The sequence below is a fragment of the Rhea americana genome, unplaced genomic scaffold (genome assembly GCF_003343005.1).
Source record: "Rhea americana isolate MKP2758 unplaced genomic scaffold, rheAme1 scaffold_125, whole genome shotgun sequence".
Lineage (NCBI taxonomy): Eukaryota > Metazoa > Chordata > Aves > Rheiformes > Rheidae > Rhea > Rhea americana.
The window spans coordinates 1,664,665-1,680,452 of NW_028185317.1; the positions used below are offsets into that span (position 1 = coordinate 1,664,665).

A 15,788-nucleotide genomic window follows, 5' to 3' on the forward strand; every position below is an offset into this window, starting at 1 on the left:
ATATACTGACAAAATCAAAAATCTGCCTTACAAGTGATGCAATTACATAGCAGCATAATTTACACTTACGCAGCACCTCACTTTTAAACTGAGAGTTACAATTTCTAAATTGTTTATACTCCAGAACCTAAGTTTTAGGACAAGTAGTTCACATATACATGCACATTTAAGTCCATGAGGTGATTAAAAAAAAAAATACAGCATTTTCTCCAATGCTGTAGCATGTTATTGATACAAAAGTCTGACACACTGAAAACAAAGCTTAGGGCAATACAAGAGAAAGAGCAGAGAACTTTGAAAGTCATGTTTAAGTATCATGGAGACTGGTAAATGGAAAAGCACTGTATAGTTCCCAGACTTTTACTGTACAATCTAAAATTACAGTAAGTCAAAATACAATCCAACTGTTAAAGAATTTTTAGTGTATCATTAATTCAGCATCCATAAAAAGCACAAGATAACAGGATACAGGAAACGCTGACGTTTCCTTCTCCCTTCCCGTTACCTCTTATAACCCAGACAGAACACCAAGCTGCATTAGGATATTCCATTTCGTTAAATTTATAAAAAATAACAAAAACAAACAAAACCCTAAACTATGCATAAACTGAGTTAGTCTACACAAAACTATTAAAATCTCATTAGGCTCCATATAGCCAGTATGGAAACAACAGTGGTGGGGTGGAGGGGAGAAGGAAAATTCCTGATTAATTCTGTACTTGTAAGATTGCTCTTCACCAGATTAGCAACAGTGGGAGAAGTATCATAGCCTGTTACCATTTTTTCTAGTGATAACTCATTCCATACAGAAGAAGGTCTCTAATAACAGATTTACAAGGATTTCTTCTGGTATTAACAAGGTAAATAGTCTGGTAGTATCCGTCCTTAAAAATATATTCTCTCGCATTTGCAGAAGCAGCTAAAAATAACTGATACAGTCAAAGCCACAAAACTTTGAAATACCCAACACTGCCAAAGAAACAAACTCCTTTTGCACACCAGTTGTTTTCCAGGTCTGCTCAAGTAACAGTATTTTAAGAGACCAAATATTGCTGCACAGGTGCAAAGGCTAGACATGACCTCTAAAGTTTAAATTCAAATCAGGTTTGTCTTAAGTATACCTAACTTAGCATGTTATTTATTTCCTGAATAAAATAATCTCCCATCCATTTGCCAGATTTTGAACAACTGCTACTAAGAAAACATACTCATCAGATTGTATGCAACTATCCCACTTAAAAATACCTGTATTGTAACATCACCAGTCAGCATGCTAAATTTAAGATGGTAGTTTCTTCCACTACAACTCTCCTATTTTTAGCATTTTCTAGCTAAAACTTAAGATAAATTGTTTCCCTAATAGGAATTTGGTATATACAAACTGAGAATACTCGACGTGTGTGTGTGTCTGTGTGTGCACTCACACACAGTCTTCCCCCTCCCCCTCAAATTTAACAATCTCAGAGACAACAGAAATTAGCCCTAACATAAAGGGGAAAACCCTTCCCCAGCGAGCTACTAAATATGCATTCAAATGTTCAACCAACTAATATAACCAGGTGCGGAAAAAGACATTCTGAAGCAAGTCCCAATACCACCTGCAACTTTAAATAAACGTTTAAAGTTTCTGTCCTGGTCTCCTATGCTACCACACCACAGTCCTCCGAGGCTTTGCCTGTATTAGCAAGCAGCGTAGCGCAGTAAGCACAGATCTGCCGAGCAGCTGGTGCTGGAAGCCGCCTCCACGCGCAGCAGGGCGGGAGAGCTGCGAGCGGCTCCGCTCTCGTTCCGGAGACGGGAGTCCCGTGCAGGAACGCGGCGGGACTGCGCTACGCGTCCTCCTGCAACGCTTCCCCCGGTTCAGAGTCACCCGAAAGCAATCCAGTTTGGAGGCACCGAGAGCTCTCTGCGAGGCAAAGATGTGTTAGTGGAAACAACTGGAAGACTCACTTCCAACACGCACTGCCCTGATCTGAACTAAACCACAAATACACTCTGAGAATACACCTACCATAAATCTTTAGATAAGAAAACTCCTGCTGCATTTTATGCTGAACGCTGCTTGCTTCCACTGCTGTAATTTGTAAATGTTCTATTACTGTCACATAAAAGTAAGTAATCAAGCACAAGAGATCAAACTCTATGTGCTTGCTCAGGATCTTGAATCTATTTCCTAATTATACAGATATTATTTATATTCATATCTAGACATACACACATGCATGTATTTTACTTAGTGCAGCAACTTTGAATTTTTCAGATGAAAAATTTACACATTGGATATTATCAAATAAATGTTTTTATATGGTTAATGACAACTTAAAAAAAACAGTGAATAATTTCATGTTTTTGTAGGAACCTCCATATGGTCAGAGAAAATGGAAGTACTAGCACAAACGAAACCATTCTAATCAATCTTGGGCAGTTTCGCGACTCCAAAAACGTAACATCTTGCTGTACAGCTGAGTTCAGATGGTTGAAAGTGAACAAAATACTAATGACAAAGAGGAAGATCCCACTGCATAACGATACATTTTGTTAAAACACTGTTACAGAGCACAGCTTCGCTTGTTGAAAATACTGATAAAACAGGCAGCAAAATACATTGCTGCACTCAAACATAACATTCTGCTGGAAAGCAGACATGGGACTTAACTCCTCACCAGGTTAATAGGTAAAATTTTTTTCAGGGAAATAAGGCACATCAGAACACATCATCCACAGGTCACCACTCCCAATTTTCTATTTCATTCAATGTAGGTGGTATTCAGATAAATACAAGTGAATCCTCGAAGAGTTGTTGCATAATCAGGAAAATTTCCTGAAAAGAAACGAAATTTATAGATCTTTCTTGAAAAGCCACTTTTACCCTGATAGTTTATTTGGAGGTTATTTCATATTTGGATGTAAGATGTTGCTGGGGATAGGATTTTTTTTCAATTGTTTTTTTGCTTGGAAATATTGTCAAGCTTCTTAGCCAGAAGAGAAGATTTAAAACTCAGAGGTGATGACTTAATATCCTCCTGAAAGAGTAAAGACTTCCTAGAAGAGCAAGATCAAATGTCATAGTGGCCAATTTCATTCTCAAAACGCTACTAGATTTAATTCAAAGTATTTACTGCATCATTTTTATTAGGATGAGTTTTGAGGGAAGGCAGAAAATCTGCTCAAAATCCTGTCTTCTCCCCCAGAAATTAAGAGTGTTATTTAGCTTCCTTCATTAACTTTCTCATTCTTGTACTCACTGGTATTGTTCTGCATAAGCTGTATTGCTCCATACTGCCAGCATGTTTTTTAAAAATACTAGGAAATAATGGTAAAATGTTATTGAAAAAATTTTGTCTGGTAATTACACTAAACATAACATGAAATCATAGAGAATGAATCAGAACCACAAACCACTAGAAACACTTTTTTCTTTAACTGGGTCTCGATTTGATCCATTGTTCAACTCAAGTTTGAACTTGAAGTCTATGTCAAAGATTTCTGAACTTGAACTGAAAGAGGAGAAAAAATTCCAACTATCGGTTCATAATAACAAATCCAACTGAAAACTCTCATGATGCATCAAATGATTTTATCTTCATTACCCACACCCTCTGCTACTGCCAGTCTAGGTACAGCCAGGAATCTAGCCCTGCTGTCTTCCAGCTCAGCCACCAATTCTTACCACTTAAAGCAGCTGCAGGATCAGAAATGCAGCTTTGTTGCTGCAGAGGGAGGAAGGCAGCTGCTGCTGAAGAGAGGGAAGTAGCTACTGTGTGGGAAGAAACACAGAAGTGAGGATCCTGGACAGATCTCCATCCACAGCTCCCACAGTCAAAGTCCTACCAAGTCTCACAGCTTCCCCAGGGCACTCTAAACCTCTGTTTACCCAAAACCCAACACAAGTCAGCAGGGACGGGCAAATCCATCTGGCAAGTTGTTTGTGGCACAAGACGACAACTTCACTTTTAGCTAGAACTGAATCAAAGAGCTTTTCGAATCAGCCAGCTGAAGGTTAGTTAATTCTATTACATGCTCGGTAGTAGATGTTCAGATTGCTTTTTTTCAGGCTCTATTTTTGGTAGCCAGAAGTTTAAAGCTTATCATCACTATCAACTATCCAGACTGGGCATGGGAAAAGAAAAGCTTTTGCACTGAAAATGCACAGCCTATGTCTGACATTAAAGATGACCTAATACACAAACTCTGAAATTCCAGACTAAATAAATCTGAAACAAGAAATAAATTCCATTTGTAAGCATCAGGGTCAGAAGTAAATTCCATAGTTTTCAAAGCTGCAAAAGAATATACTGAGAATTAGTGAATCATTATATATGAATCAATAACATAATTTGTAGACGCATTTTGTGGGGCTTTGTCACCATGCATTGGAGGTTTTTGAGTTAATACTGAATTAAATAGCTGAAGTTTTAGAAAGGTTAGATTTTTGCAAGACTACTTCTTGCTTGATTCACTTCTTTACAATGAATTCTAGTACACATCAGCTAAAGGTCATTCCCAATTTCTGGTTGAATGAAAGGATGAATTAAAGCCTATATAGCATAATACTCCATAACAAAAAATAGTGATTTGACCATCCCAGAAACAAACCTTAAGTAGTACTGCTTTAACAAAGGTAAAAACAAGTAACAGCAGATATCACACTTGGAAGTTAACAGAAATACACACTGGAAAGAGCTACTGCTTTTAAAGATTTTTTTTCCAAGACAAATGCACCTAAAATCTTGAAATGGTTTGTCACATTCCGTAAAACAAACCATTTTTAACTAAAGTCAAACCCATAGCAGAGTAATACATTCATTTAGTGTATCCGAAAAAAAATCACTCTAATATCTCAACATGTGACACAAATAAGTGAACATGATTATGCATGCCTTAACAATTGAATTTGCCTCAGTACTCTGCAGTGCAATTTGAAATTCAGTCAAATAAATGTAATGCATAGTTTGTTACACTGAGCACTCACAACTGTTTCTATATTATGTTACTTTGTTCTAATACAGCAACTATGAATAAAAATCTTCTAGACTTCCAGGAAGATTAGTTTGTATAAAAGTTTACCAACAGTTTTGAATGCTGAATTCCAGATTAAAGTAATGAGAGTTTAAAACAATTATGTTTTGCTATTTATAGTTACGACAAAATATTAAAAACTTTTAAACCAAATAAAACCAGTTCACATTTTAAAAACGTACCATGAAAAGTAGTCTTGAGAAATTCAACATTGTGCTAATGTAATATGTTTAATCACATTAACCATACTAAAAAGGCAATATTTTCCACTGACAGCCTCATGCTACAAAAGCTTCTAAGAAAAACAGAAAATCTTAATGACTAGCCTTCCAGAAAACAATTGCAGTATACAGTGGTTGTGACTGACTTCACTTCCTCACACAGTAAAAATGCAGAGCCTCTAGAAGACTGAAACATTGGCGTTCCCTTTTCTCCAACCCAAATTCTTCTAAACCAGTGCTGCAGTCATCCTGGATCCAATCCAGCTCCCAAGGATTCTCATTGAACTCAGTGTTCATTGATTCACGCCTACTCCCCTCTGAAGTCAGTGTCTCAACTGGTAAAGCAGAGTTCTTATCAATATACAAAATAGCTATTATACTCACTGGACAGAAGTGACAAAACAAAGGTGGGTAATTGAAGTCTATATGATACCAGATATTCATACTTTACGTTTGGAAAACTTCATGTTTTTTCATGAGATGCTTCAAAATTAAAATCTAAAATAGACTTTGCTTCAATCAAAAAGTCAAATATATATGCAATTCTAGTATACCGGAGGCAGTTTAAGTAAGATTTTGTTAATGACTAACAGGAACAATGGTTACTATATACTTGATTCACAAAACCATCACTCAACCATTTGCCAATTTCCAGCTTGGAATAAAGTGCCACATTCCATTTATATACTCACACCTACTTAAATGACACAATAGAAACAACTTCAAAGTTTTAAAAATAACACCTCTAATAAAAAGTTATGTTTGGAATTATCCATTTTTCTTTATAAATGCAGTGCTTCCTTTTTATCAAGAACTTTGGAACAGTTACCAGTAAACACCAGCAGCAGATCAACAATTTTACAGACATGATTTCTGAAATGTATCACAGATTTACAAGTTTTTAAGAGATCCTGTTATTTCACATCAAAATATTTTCCCAGTATCTTAAGTAACTCTCCAGAAAAGCACCACCTGTAAACTAATGGGGTAAAATTTCAGGCAGAAATGGAGTCTTCTCAGAGGGCCACAAGTAAAGGACAAAAGATAAACCTTAACAAGATACAGCAGGGCGGTTCTAACTGAAAGTATATATATTCCAACTGGATATAAACATTTACAGTGAGAGTGATCAAGCACTGGAATAGGTTGCACAGAGATGGTGAATCACCATCCTTAGAGATTTTCAAAACTTCACTGAATAAGGATCTGATCTAGCTTTGAAGTTAGCCTGCTTTAAGCCTAAGGTTGGACTAGATGACCTCCAGAGACCACTTCTAGTCTAAATTATTCTATGATTTTATAGCTATTTGTGAATAACATCAAAACGTGATGGACAGAAACTTCTGTAGACTAGTGTTGAGAGTAAGTAATGACCATTAGCATACCATGCGAGTAGCACATGTACTGTATGTTTCATTAAGAATTCTTGGAAAGAAGGTTAAAATATTGGATTGCTACACTGCGACCTCAAGTGGAAAAAAAAAAAAAAAAAAAAAAAACACAGATCTTCCATATTACCTTGACCTCTTTTTTTTTCTTTTTCTTCTTCAAATCCTATATTTTAGTCTGCACTGATAAAAATAGATTTTTGACACAGCAGAATCTTCCTGGCAAAACACAAATCTCAGAAAAGCAAACATGACTAACCCAATCAGATCACCATCCAGTTTTCATAAACAGTAGAAGTAAGTTATAAATCTATACAGAAGTTATCACAAAGACTGTATTTCCAGTGTAAGTATTGGATTTAATACGAGAAGGTTCCTTTTCCAGGGAGCTTATTACTTAAATAGATTAAGTTGAGGGGGGGGTTGTTTTAAATACAGTGTACTTAAGTTAGAAAGAACAATGTGTTCAGGACCAAAGAGGAAGTCTAATGGAGAGCTAGCAGTTTAAGTTAGACTTCCTGATTTCTAGGTTCAGTGCCTTATCCAACTTTCCAGCCAGATAATAAATTTATATTTATCACTGGAAGTAAACCATTACAATATTGTTATGAGAATATATAAGAAAAAATATATGTTTTATATATATATATATATATGGGGGGGAGAGAGAGAGAGAGAATATATATATATATAAGAATATAAGAACAATAAGAACAGCATTGTGTTAAAAACTAAACCTTTAATCAGACTTTTACCTGGTAAATCAAATTAGGAAATGGGTTCCCAAAACTTCAAAATACTTTAAATCTGAACTGGAGCATTAGAGATTATGGTTTTATAAAAAGCAATTATAGGTAAAGCTGTTTTTTCCTAAGTTTTACAAACTCAATCCTTAAATCAAGGTTGGATGTTATTACTATAGTATTTAGCTGTTGAGTAGTCTATAGGGAGAGAAGAAGAGAAAGCACCTGTGTTACCCGTTTCAGTCACAAGAAATTTTCTCTCTAGCCTGCATTTTTAATGTGTGATCTCACGAATACTGGAAAGTTCAGTGTACTCTCCAGGATCACATACAGATAGGAACTGCACGACACTGCACCCGGGCAGCAAGAAGCGAGTAAAACAGAGGGGGAAATGATGACTTCAGTTCTTAAAAGAGCTGGAAGATGTAATTTATTTGCAGCTATTAGGAGCTTCTCTTAGGGTAGCTGAAGATTTAGCATCATAACTAAAAACTAAATGGTTAGTAATCATAAAAACCCAGAATTACAGGTGGTGCCAATACCTTAATAAGTATTTCACAGTTAAAGTTACTGTCTCTTTCTGAGGAGAAAATCTTGTTTTCTAACAAGGGAGATTTTGTTTGTTCGGGTAAGGCCAGTGTATTTTCTTTTTTCTCTAATTGGGAAAAAAATCTAGTCTCATTATAAGGAATGTATTTTGTTAGTGACTTTTACTTTTGTAAAAAAGGCATGTACAGAACTGAATCTGTGCTGATGTACATATATGAAACTCACGTACTTTGCTTGAAAGAAAACACGGAGATACTTCACGCCTTAAACTCTAAAAGATCTCTTGCAAATCAAGATTTGTGAATATTTTAAAAACACTGTAATTTGTCAGTTAAATTTTGAACCAGTAATCTCCAAAGATTGTTAAAAACAACAAAACAGACCCAAACAAAAAAAGTAGCCAACTTTTGATTATTTCTTATTGAAGGAATAATCTAGTCAAAAACATCAATCCTTATTAATGAATACTAAAAAAAGGCTCATTCCTCCAGACTTGAAATTTATGCTGTATCCAACTTTGAGGTAGGAAACATTTAGGAAAAAAGATACAAGATACCCTCTCCCACCCTTGTTTTTCAAATAAACAGTATTAACAAGGTGTTTTAAGATATCATCCCAATCCTAAAATAGCTCTCCTCCACCACGGACCACACATGAGACATTCTAGGGGGACTGGTTTACTTTCAGCAAGATTAAGGGAGTGAGAGACTTAACAGAATCAGACTTAACAGAAGCTCAGTTACAGTTTAAGCTCTGAAGAGACCACCATCATTCCATAACAGTCATCTGTTCAAAACTAAATATACGTTTTGATTAAAATGCTGCAAATAATCTATAATGATACCCAAGTGAATTTGTCTGCACCATCTTATGTTAGGTTGGGCTTCTAGCCAAAAAGGCACCACAACTTTGATACTGAAAATGTTCTTCATGACTTATCCAACAAGTATGCACAGTCCAAAATTCATAATACTTACAGCTGTGAAAAATTCAATGTAGTTTTTGACCTAGGGTCTGTGGCCTAAATAAAACAAGAGAAACAACAAAATGCTGCCCTGTCCCTACAGTCATAAGATTTCAGTGCTCTGCATTAAATGTTTTCTTCCAGAGTTATTCTTTAAAACATTTTTCTCCTTTAACATCTTAAAAAGTGAGAATTTTCCAGAATATCTAAATTATTGTTATATGGCAGATGCTATGGCGTAGAATTACATGCTTAACACATTAAATATCAGAGGCAATAGGAATCAGAATCACATAATCTTAGCATTTCACTACTGTCGCTGTCACACAAGAGATTCTGCTTCTTAGGACCACGTCCCAAACAACGACTTTAACAATTATTTTGCTGGAAGCTTTCAAAGGTACAGCAGCGAATATCTTAAGAGGCGAAACAGATGTTAACTCTGATAGACCCATATAGATATTTCCCTGTGTTTTCCAGAGAGTTTAACTGTTACTTAAATGCTTATTCCAAAGTAGTGCTAATAGCCTCCACGGTAAAATACAGAAAGTAACTACAAACTTTTTATCACAGTCTGACTAGTCCTTCTACCCTCACAAAGACCATTTGGGAATCAAATACATTAGGTTAATCACCAGAAGGACCTCAAGTGGCTTCTTAAAAACTGTAGAAATCTGCTTAGTTCTTGTGACCACTGATGAGTACAACCTGTGGACAAGAAAACCCCAAAGCGTAAGTGCTCTGTCGGAGCGAGATCAGGAAAAATAATCCAATTAGCAAATTACAGGACAGAAAGGCACTTTTCTTCTAAGGAATACTAACGTCGCCTGTCTCTCAGGGTACTGAGAGACCTAATTGCCTGTAAAATGCTCCCTGAAGGAGATGTAAGCTTGAGATAGAAAGCCCTGATATAGCAATGCAAAAAACCTAAAAAGCCACAGAGTAACAGTAAATACAACTTACCAAGGCCCACGGGAACTCTGTGATGCCAGCCTGGACCAAGTTTCTGATATGACCATGTCAGGAAGGTTTTTTTAAAAAAACAAAACCACCCCCCCTCCCCCCAAATAAAATCTACCCAAGCAATTGATCATAGTATTTCAGACAATTATTTTTATAATCTGATACTACAGCCCTTAAGTTTTTGGAGAGATCTAAACCATGGGGGTGAGGAGGTGGAGGTAAACGCACAATTTGAAGGGTAATGTTCATCCTATAGGAGAATACGTGTTGCCCTGGTGAAAGCAGGGCTTCTTCCTGTTTTTCACAGGAGCAACTTCACTATTAAGAGCTGGAAGCTGAAGACAGACTACCTGTCAATGCTGGAAGTATATTAGATTTGACTTGTTTCGAGCTGTTATTTGACAGCTCATTAGTCATATTAGGGCCATACCTATACCTCTGCTCTGTAATTACTAACTTAGGAGGCCCATAAAGTTTGTATTTACAATTCTATAATGTAAACATTACATTACTTTTAGATAAATATTCTCTTCTATTGTTTTAGGTATTTTATGTTTTTACTCTTATCACCAGCAAAATAGACAATATCCTAGGCACTTCTGTAGTTAACATTCGCTTTCTAAGTGCATAGGCCCACAACAAAACCAGGTGGTTCCTGAAAGGTGCTATTCCCTTTTCTAAAAGGGCTTAAAAGAACTGAACACCTCAAAGGACTAGGACCTTGAAGTGTTTCATTCTTTCAAAAAACAAAAATAATAGGATTAAGATATTTTCCAGCTGTATGGGTGTTGTTAAAAAAGAATTAAATGCAAAACTATTTCTTTCCACTGGCTAGAAAGATGAGATGTTCTAGCATAAATTAATTTGTTCAGTTTAATGTCCTAAAGCCACACAAAGCACATTTTCAAACCTAGATGAAAAAGCCTTCAATGTAACAATATACTGATTTCTAACATTACTTTTTTTAAAATGTGAAGCTGCGCTCCCCAAATTTCAAGGCAGTGTTCTTGTTGCTCAGGCCTTGAGGAAAACTTTTATTTATACGTTAACAACATACTACTGAAATGCTGTATCAGATGCCTACCTAAATGACTTAGAAGTTATGGAAGTAATATACAACATGTTCCATTAAGAAGTAAGTGCATGATCTAAGAAAAATTCAGACTTGTGTCACAAGAAGAGCACATGGTTCTTTGTAGGGTCTTCCCTTCTCACTCTTACAAATTTTCATTTCAACAAGAATGGTTACAGCATCCTCACAGTGCAATGACAATCATTACATTAACAGTGGTTAAGAACAGCTGGAAAGCTAGTAGGATATTTCTTTGCAAATAATGTACGCAACTCTAGGACAACACTGCTCTTACAAGCACAGGTCCTATTATCATCCGTTAGTACCTAAAAATAGGACAATTTGTTCCACATCTTGCTGATAATGCATTAACGACCTACTGAGAAGCCTTAATCAGTCACCAAAAAATAGCTAGAATTTACACCTTTAAGCAACTATAGATCTGAACAGATGAAGCAAAGTGTTTAAATTGGTGCCAAGATTTACAAGATGGGAACTGCAAGTTTCCACATAGAGCTGCACGTGCCCCAAACTTCTAAAATTCAGGTTGCCTATTTTGATAACTAAATACAATTCTTCCCTATGGGACAAACTTTGTCTTGAGGTGGAAGGTAAGCTGAATCCCTTTCACAATAATTCCCCCCCCTCAAAAAATCAAGTCAATTTCTTCATAAACTTTCTTTCATACCAGTTGAAAAAGCTCTTTGCTTCAAAGATCCAAAAGCAGTTTTCTAAATGTTTAAATTTCATATTTTAAACATCAGAAGTTTTTTTTTTTTTTTTTTTTTTTAAAAAAAAGAAGCCTGGTTCTAGGAGAAAGCAATCATTCAGATTATCAAAAACAACACCAACAGTACTATTTCCAGGAAAGGCTCCTACTAAAAACTTGGTCAAAGTAGTCAGTTGCATTTTAATCCAACAAAACAAGATAAAAACAAGACTTCACAACATTAATACAATCAAGAGTTTGTTTTCAGGTTTATACAGGCACTAAGCAAAGCAGAGGTCAGTTTTCTACTAATTTTGATTCAGTCTGCTTCTGGGAATTAGAAATGTGTGATGATACATTAAAAAAAATTGTTTGTATCAATGAATTAACAGTAATTGACAGTCTTAGAAAATATGACTTTAAAAACGAGCACAAAAATATAGCAAAAACAAACCATTTTTACAAATCAAGAAATTATACAAACTTTATATATAAACATATTTTTTTTCCTTAAACTGAAGACTTTTTTTCTTGCTCAATATAAAGAGATCCAAGCTTAACGCTTTAGCTGCATAGCAGATCAAATTAGTATGGTTAAAACATGTTATACTTAGACCAAGGGCTAAAACACACCAATAAATTACTTAAATTACCACATCTGAGCAGTCTCATAATAATGGACAAAGTGCATGTTTTAGGACATGGAAAATGCAAGGTAAAAACGCAAGTATGAGATCATACACACGAGGCTTAAGCAAATACACTTCACCCAGCATTTGTGACAGGCCATGAACACACATATGACCATTTATCGTAGTTCAGCTGATGCATGGTAACACACAGAAGTAATTCGCTTCTTATCCAAGCTTTAAATACTTATTGGTAAAACAGCTTAGACTGCTACAAGTTTGGATATGTAATCACACCTTCATATAAGAGCATCAGTGGAAACTAATATAGTTTTGAAGAATCTAAGAATCACAATTTATGTATTTTTTCCTATTTTTTATGAAGTTTATATTTTAAAAACCAGGTATTATGTAGCAAAAATACAATTAAAATGTATTTTTAAAATTCATACAACACCTTTCAAAACTGAAGAATACACACATAATATTAATACTCACTGTTTTGCAGGTATTTAGTATTAAAGGAAGCCTTCACTCCTTCAGCAAGTGTAGTGTGATGAGCTAATAAAAGTTATGTATTAATGGTACAGACCAATCAACTAGACTGGAATATTTTAATACTCCACATAGCACACCAAAAGCAATGAATTCCCATTAAAGAGATATCAATGTTGAAGATATTTATTGAAGGGCAGTAAAATTGTGGCTATCCATGAAGTATTTTTATCTGCCGTTTAACATCTATGAAACATTCTTCTTGTGAAATACCTATGCAACTTCAGAAGACTATAACGAGGTTGTCACAATTTTTCTATATTTTGTAAGAAATCCACCTGCTGATTGATATATTTCTCACAATATACACTAACTTTTCTCCCAAAAGTCTTGTTTTGCATGTAATCACCTACTTTCCTATCTCATTCTATTCTACATTGACTAGCTACCCTTCAAGTCCTTCCTTGATTAATTTAGACAATTGTGAACCAAACAAGAAAGAATTCGGGAAAACCTGAATGAGTCAACTGCCCTACACAAAGTTCAGAATAAGCATACCATAAAGTATTAAATTTGAATTTTGACACATAGTCACACTGTGAAAATCAATTCTTCGTTAGAGGGGATCTAACCTCAGCAAAAAGATATCCCCTTCACAGAAAATCTAAAATCTGCTTGCCTGCTTTTTAACTCACTAGATAGCACTCAGATTTTAACAGAAAAATGCAATTTCATCCTCTGCAGCACAGGAGATGTGTGATTTCTATCCTTAATTCAACAGTCATGTTAATCCGAAGAACACAGTTTTGTAAACTATAGACGACCAACATTCCAAATATACAAAGTGATCAAAAACTTGTTATGTGACAGGTTGAATTAATTACAGTGTATTGGTTATGTAGCATAGGCAGATATTCCTTCTGAGTAATATTAACAAATATTCTCTCCTAATCCACAAATACATAGTGATATACGAATTCATATATAAGAATTTGTATATTTAGGCCTCCACCAAAGCAACAGGTGGTTTTATATATTTCAAGAAAAAGGTTGTTTTTAGAAAAAGCTTAATGGTGGTCTCCATGACATACTCACTTTATGCCTTTATATCAAAAAGGCGCTTTCCAATTCACAAATACTTCATACTACATCTGCCTCTTTCCACTTAAAAATACATTGTTCTAGACAATAGGTTCTAAAACTTACCTTTTTTTTTCCCCCATGAAAGCAATCACTGTGCATTCATAAAGGTCTTAGAGTATTATATGTTACAAGACAACTCACAGAAACTGTCATCAAAAAAACAGATAGTCAAAGAATTCTTCCTTTCACTAGAAAAAAAAAAAAGGACCTCATACTGATGGCAAATTTCCTTCCAGGATTTTTTTTTTTTTTTTTTTTTTTTTTTAAACAGATACACACTTAGAATTCTGTGAGCTTCAATTAAAAGCAACTTATCTAAGCAACATCATATTGGGTCGCTTACCTGTATGTTACCACTAATTTGAACTGTATTCTGCATAGGAAATGCATTTTACTAAAAACAGGGTTTACTTTCCCTATCCAAAGGCCAGTTATGTAAGTCTCACTAAGACAAGACTTCTAGCTAAGAAAGAAAAGTGTGAGATTAATGTCAAAATAAAGATAAGGCTGCTCTAGGTGAAGCCTTTGATACGAATTTTGTCTAAACAAGAATAGTGAGTGAAAGTGATCAACACATTCTGTACATTCATGAATTATAGGATCAATGTTTATATGGAAATCCTGAATGCCCTCTTACCCCAAGAACACTATCAGTTCTTTCTCCCCTCATTCATTTTTCCATCTGATAATAAGTTATCCAAAAATTTATTCCAAAAAAGGAGTACTAAGCTTAAAAGGCTATCAAAATATTTCTATATTCTTTCACCTTAAAACATTGCTTGGAAACTTAGGAAAAAAATCTGGTAGAATAGTAAATTATGTCTAATTACCGTTGACACTCTCCTGATGTGAATTTGCTCCTGTTGATTAACAGTATACAGTCAGTGCCTATGGTAGTGCAGGCAATGTGTTGTACTGTGTCCCTCAGTCTTCCTTCTGAGGAAAAAAAAAAAAAGAAAGAAAGAAAAGAAAAAGAAAGATTGCTTTAATGTCTAGCAGGCAAAGTCTTAAGAAAAAAATGTGCAGAAACAACTTATATTCAATAAAACAGCAGAAACCATCAGTGAACAGCCAGTGATTAACTCCACTAGAATCAGCAAATAAAACTCCAGGAAGATTCTGCTATGAAGAAATCAGGAAGATCTCACACAGCCTTCTATACATTAAGTATGTACAGAATGCAAAACTGGACAACTGTGTAAACATATCAAATACACATTTAATGACATATTAGCAAAAGACACTCCATTGCATTCAAGCTGCTTTTCGGTAATTAGATCATGGGTTAAGCAATGAAGAAGGTTCCAGTTTTTTTAAAAAAGCATTGTGACAATTAAGTATATTTATCCACTCAAATTTTTATTGCTTTTTATGACAGTAATAATGAAAAAAAAATCCATTTCCAAAAATATGTATATGTATCTCAAGCTGTATTTTGGTACTGTATCCAGTACCAAATTCCAGTTCCTAAACTGCAGGTTAAGGATCATGAATTACCAGCCTTATAGTTTGGAGAGCCAAAACACTGCAGGCTTTGCAAATATTGTTCACTTCATAATTGATCTTCTAAAGGTAACGCACTGACATGTATGTTCTGCAGCTTTACTGGAACATTATCAGAAAGTACTGTCCCCACAGTTCACTGAGACAGCTTTGACTAAGCTGACTGAGTTTGTACCGAGCCAGAGAGGAGACGCTCTCATACTGTCCTGCAAATACAGCAGACTCATTGTTATTTTCACCAGAAAGGTGATACTGTCTTGAAGTCACAGATGTTTCTGAAGTCATAGCCTAATCATGTCTTCCCAAACTACTTTTAGTGAGACATNAAAAAAAAAAAAAAGTCCCAGGCCTCAATACTCTAAAAGTGAATCTTGAGCATTTTCCACATCA

At 35.2% G+C, this 15,788-nt stretch overlaps 1 protein-coding gene across 1 annotated transcript in view; it reads right to left on the minus strand.

The window, feature by feature from the left end:
• LOC146600225 (fibronectin type-III domain-containing protein 3A-like) overlaps positions 1–14,826 on the minus strand; it is a 48,568-nt gene extending 33,742 nt beyond the window's left edge. The window contains exon 1 of the mRNA XM_085325971.1: positions 14,726–14,826. The gene's annotated coding sequence lies outside the window, so the exon portion shown is untranslated. The remainder of the gene's footprint in view (positions 1–14,725) is intronic.
• Positions 14,827–15,788: the final 962 nt, after the last annotated feature.